At 45.7% G+C, this 5,947-nt stretch overlaps 1 pseudogene; it reads left to right on the plus strand.

The window, feature by feature from the left end:
- The first annotated feature begins 233 nt into the window (after positions 1-233).
- Positions 234-3,019, plus strand: LOC125153247 (transient receptor potential cation channel subfamily V member 5-like; annotated as a pseudogene).
- Positions 3,020-5,947: the final 2,928 nt, after the last annotated feature.

The following is a 5,947-nucleotide window of genomic DNA, read 5'->3' on the forward strand; positions in this document are numbered from 1 at the left end:
ATGTTTTGCAACAAAACAAGTGTTTGGTCACACACACACACGTACACACACACAAACACACACACACACACCCCACAGCCACAAACTACAAGCTGCATACACAAGTCACGTGGAAGATATACTCACGCTCAGTCCCAACCCCAGACCCTGCCTCCTTCTCAGCTGCTGCTGAGTCCTAGACCCGTTACTTGTACCAAACTTCTGTAACCTGCCAGTGCCTGAAAGGAGAAGGCATGGGGGCCCCTTCTGCCAAAGGCAGAAGGCAGTTCTGGATCCAACCCCAGACTTCTGACCTCCTGGCTGGTCAGGGAGCAGGGCTGGGATCAGCATCTGGACAAAGCCTGTATGCTGCAACAAAAGAGGGCTCAAGAGTCTCCACTGCTTCAGGCAGCCAAGGAAAATCACCTGTGTTTCCCAAAGAAACTTTCACTGGAATGAACCTGTGACTTTGGATGAAGAGGAGGCCTGGGGGAGATGGTGCTGCCTATAGCAGCCCTCTGCGACAATGCCATGGTGCTGGCAGAGACTGCCCGGAGACGGTCACAGAGCTCCCCATGTGTGAGCCATCTGTAGGTTGGACTGCTCTGCACATAACCATCGTGAACCAGAACATGAACTTGGTGTGAGCCTTGCCTGCCCATGGGACTGGCATCTCTGTAAGAGCTACAGGCACAGCTTTCCACCAGGGCCCCTGCAAACCTCATCTACTTTGGGGAGCATCCTCTGTCTTTTGTGAGGTTGCTCATCGAGCCCAGAGCCAGCATCCAGGCCCAGGACTCCCTGGGAAACATCATCTTGCACATTCTCATCCTCCAGCCCAACAAAATTTTTGCCTGCTAGATATATAACCTGATCCTGTCCTATGATGGGAGCTGGGACCTCCTGCAGTCCTTGGACCTCATGCCCACTCACGGGGGTCTCACCCCCTTCAAGCCAGCAAGAGTGGAGGGCCACATTGTGATGTTCTAGCACCTGATGTAGAAGTAGAAGCGTATCCAGTGGACATATGAGCCGCTGACCTCCACTCTCTACGATCTCACAGAAACCAACTCCTGGGGAGAGGACACATCCTTTCTAGAGCTCATGGTCTCCCCCAAGAAGCAGGTGACTCACCAGATCCTAGAACGGACCCCAGTGAAGCAACTAGCGAGCTTCAAGTGGAAGAAATATGGTCAGTGGTTGTTTTATGTTCTGGGTGCCTTGTACCTGCTCTATATGATCTGCTATGTCTACTGCCCCCTCAAGTTCTGAATTGGCAACTGCACAGATTCCTGAGATAACACCATTTTCCAACAGAGACCACTCTAGGAGGCCTATGTGACTCACCAGGACAAAATCTGGCTCATGGGGGAGTTGGTGACCAATACCAAGGTTGTCATCAACCTGCTCCCAGAGACCCTGAGTGTCCTCAGGGTTGGTGCCTATTGCTATTTTAGACAGACTGTCCTCTGGGGGCCATTCCATGTCCTTATCATCACTGATGCCTACATAGTACCAGTGAACATGGGGATGCGGCTGTCCCACATGGATGGGGAAGTGGCGGCACCCATGTCCGTCACCCTGATGCTGGGCTTGTGTGGTGTTACATACTTCACTTGAGCATTCCATCTGGAATCCTCTGTGCTTTCAATATTATGATCCAGAAGATGATTTTTGTTTTTGTTTTTATTTTTTTTAATGTTCGTTTATTTTTGACAGACAGAGAGAGAGAGCATGAGTGAGGTAGGTGCAGAGAAAGAAGGGGACAGAGGATCTGAAGCAGGCTCCATCCTGACAGCAGAAAGCCTGAAACAGGGCTCGAACTCATGAACTGTGAGACCATGATCGGAGCCAAAGTTGGATGCTTAACTGACTGAGCCACCCAGGCACTCATTTTATTTATTTATTTATTTATTTAATTTATTTATTTAATTAAAAACAACGGAAGTGACTCAAACCTTCTTCTCAAGCATATCATTTTTCTTTTTTTAAATGTTCATTTACTTATTTCTAGAGAGAAAGAGAGAGAGTGCACAGGGGAGGGGTAGAGAGAGACAGAGAGAGAATCCCAAGCAGGCTCTGCGCTTTCAGTGCAGAGCCCAACAGGGGGCTCAAATCCCACCAACTGTGAGATCATGACCTGAGTCAAAATCAAGAGTTGGATACTCAACTGACTGAGCCACTCAGGCACCCCTTTATTTATTTTTTTAAGTAATCTCTAACTCAGTGTGGGGGTCAAACTCATAACCTGGAGACCAAGAGTCACATGCTTTACAGACTGAACCAGCCAGGTGCCCCTGGCTGATGATTTTTGAAGACCTAATGCCCTTCTGTCAGCTGATGGCTTAGTTTTTTCCAGGATTTGCCTCTGCATTCTATGTCATTTTCCAGACAGAGGACCTAACAAGTCTGGGGGCAATTCCACAACTATCCCATGGCACTCTTCGGCACTTTTCAACTTTTCCTCACCATCATTTATGGGCCTTCCAACTATGAAGTGAGCTTGCCCTTTGTCTTTGGCATGGACTACTTTGCCTTTGCCATCATCGCCACACTGCTTATGCTCCACCTGTTCATCACCATGAAGAATGACACACACTGACAGGTGGCCCATGAGCGGGACAAGCTTTGGAGGGCTCAGGTCTGGCCACCATGGTGATTCTGGAAAGTAAGCTCCCCCACTTCCTGTGGCCTCGCTCTGGGATCTGTGGAGACAGATATGAGCTGGGGAACCACTGGTTCCTACAAGTCTAGAACCACCGTGATCAAAATCCTTTGCAGGTGCTTTGCTATGTGGAAACTTTCAAGAACTCAGACAAGGAGGATGGACAAGAGCAACTTTCTGAGAGACAGCCCTCTGTTTTTTGTGATAGAAAGTGGGACCCTAGGGAGAACCTCTCTGGCCACCCATTCCTTCCATGTCCTACACTACACCTCACAGGAGCTGCATCACCAGCTTTGTGGCAACACCCCAGAACACATGAATTTTGGACTGGATCTTGGCGAAGGGAATGGAGAGGAAAATATCACAAACAGGTAGGCCTGAGTGGGGAGCAGTTAACTCTCATGCCTATTAATCATGGGAGGGGGTAGACAGAATAATTCTTAAAGGCCATGTCTCACTTCACAGCAGCATTTCTGGAGATGGGCAATGGACATCTGTTGTCCCACATATTTTCTGAGCTCCTGGAAGGCCCACATCTTGGGAAAAGAAGGTATCTTTGCAAGTGAAGTTGCACTTGGCCATCAAAGACATGATGTAAGGATGCTAGACTAATGTCTGGATCATCTTTCTTTGTGCGTAACGTGGGAAGAGCCAGGCATGGCACTGAGGTTGTGGCCCTTCCCTTTTTTTCTGTACCGTGTAGGATTCTCCCTACCTAGCAACCAAACCTCAACTAGAAAACTGCAAAAAGAAAGATTTTTATTCTATTTACTACTTATTTATCCTATTTATTATTTATTTTATTATTTTTTTAAGTTTATTTACCTATTTTGAGAGAGTGGGGAGGGGCAGAGAGAGAATCCCAAGCAGGCTTCCCGCTGAGAGGATGGAGACCACGTCTCAGGAGTCTCAGGAACCCGTGAGATCATGACCTGAGCTAAAACCAAGAGTCAGACACTTAACCAACTGAGCCACGCAGGTACCCTATCCTTGTTTTATTTTTTATAATTATTTTTTAAATGTTTATTTTTCAGAGATGGACAGAGAGCGTGAGAGGGGGAGGGTCAGAGACAGAAGGAGACACAGAATCCACAGCAGGCTCCAGGCTCTCAGCTGTCAGCACCGAGCCGGACGTGGGGCTCGAAACCACGAACTGTGAGACCATAACTGAGCTGAAGTCGGCCACTTATCTGACAGCCACCCAGGCACCCCCAACTTGTTGTAATTTTTACAAAATTGTATTGTGGAAGATACACATAACATAAAATTTACTATTTTAACCGTTTCTAGGTATACAACTCAGTGGCATTAAGTCCATTCACACGGTTGCATAACCAACACTACTATTCATCTACAAGACTTTTTCATCTTCCCAAATTGAAACTGTTGTACCCATTAAACATTAACTCTTCTTTATCCTTTCCCTATAGTACCTGATAACTGACATTCTGTTTTCTGTCTATGAATTTGACTGCTCTGGGTACCTCCTGTAAGTCCAGTCATGTAATATTAACCCTATTTTTCCGGGTTTATTTCACTTAGCATGTTTTCAAGATTTATCCACATATAGCATGTATCAGGCTTCGATCCCTTTTAAAGGCCAAAAAATATTTCACTGTATGGACGTATCACATTTTGTTTATCTGTTCATCCATCGATTGACATTTGGGTTGTTTCCACCTTTTGGCTATTGTGAGTAATATGGCTATGGACATTGGTGTGCAGTTAGCTCTCCAACTCCCTGCTTTCAATTCCTTTGGGTACATCCCTACACCTGGGATTGCTGTATCTTATGGCAATTCCTGTTTAATTTCTTGAGGAACTGCCACACTGTTTTCCACAGCGGCTGTGTTATTTTACATTTCCTTGAACAATGTGCAAGGATTCCAATTTCTTCACTTCCTCACCAACACTTGTTACTTTCTGCTAACAAGCAGAAGTATTTCCTTCCCTTCCTTTCTCTTTTTCTTTTTTTCCTTCCTCCTTTCCTTTCCTTTCCTCTCCTCCTCCCCTTCCCTCCCCTCCCCTTCCTCTCCTCCTCTCCTCTCCTCTCCTCTCCTCTCCTCTCTCCTCTCCTCCCTTCCATCTTCCTTTTTTCTATAGCCATTCTAATGACTATGAAGTGGTATCTCATTGTGGTTTTGATTTGCATTTCCCCAAAGATTAATGACATTGAATATTTTTTCATAAGCTTATTGGCAATTTATATATCTGTCTTTGGTGAAATATCTATTCAAGTCCTTTATCCAAACAAACAAGTTTTTGGCTTTTGCAAACACCTTTTTTAGCAGGGCCTTGAGATGGTGCACGTTATGAGACATGGGACACACACACCACCTGCTGGCCATTTCTTAGCATTTCCCAACACACCCTTTAGGGCAGAAAAAAGTTTTTAGTTCATGGGATTACCAAAGAAATCGGGGTCAGTGTTGCTGCCCCTGGGTCGCTGATCATTCCCCTACTGCGAAGGAAGATCACAGATGGCATGGGTGTGTTGCAATAGTGGGAAGAACCTGGACTTGGAGCAGAGAGGACTAGATTGGAATCTTGTCTTTGCTTAAGCAAATATCAAGTCTCTTTGCCTGTAGATCCTAGAGGAGTGTGTCCAGTAAAACTTTCTGTGATGATGAAAATGTTCTATATCTGTGCCATGCCATGTGGTAGCCACTAGCCACATATGGCTGTTGAGCACTTAAAATGTGGCTGTTGTAAATAAAGACCTGACTTTTAAAAACTTCAATAGCCATCCGTGGCTAGTGACTACCATGTTGGACAATGCAGTTCTTTTTTTTTTTTTAATATTTATTTATTTTTGAGAGAGAGAGAGAGAGACATAGCACAAGCAGGGGAAGGGCAGAGAGAGAGAGACACACACACACACAGAATCCAAAGCCGGATCCAGGCTCTGAGCTATCAGCACTGAACCGGACGGGGGGCTCAAACCTGTGAACTGCGAGATCATGACCTGAGCCGAAGTTGGACGCTTAACCTACTGAGCCACCGAGGCACACCTGGACAAAGCAGTTCTAAAGACTCAGTTTCCTCATCTATACAATAAGGATGACAACAGCTACCTGTGAGGTTTTATGCAAAAGCAAAAGGAGATCATTTGGGACAATATCTAGCACAGTGCATGGCTTATGACATGCAGTTATAATGTTTGTTTGGATATACACCCAATGGAATCAGTAGAACATTCTACCAGCACCCCTCCACCCATTGCTAAAATTTTCATTTATCTCCTGCTGTGAATTCAAAAGGAAAAACAGGGAATATTCATTAGTACCACAGGTCTGTCTCTCT

This window comes from Prionailurus viverrinus, chromosome A2 (assembly GCF_022837055.1).
Source record: "Prionailurus viverrinus isolate Anna chromosome A2, UM_Priviv_1.0, whole genome shotgun sequence".
NCBI classification, from domain to species: Eukaryota; Metazoa; Chordata; class Mammalia; order Carnivora; family Felidae; genus Prionailurus; species Prionailurus viverrinus.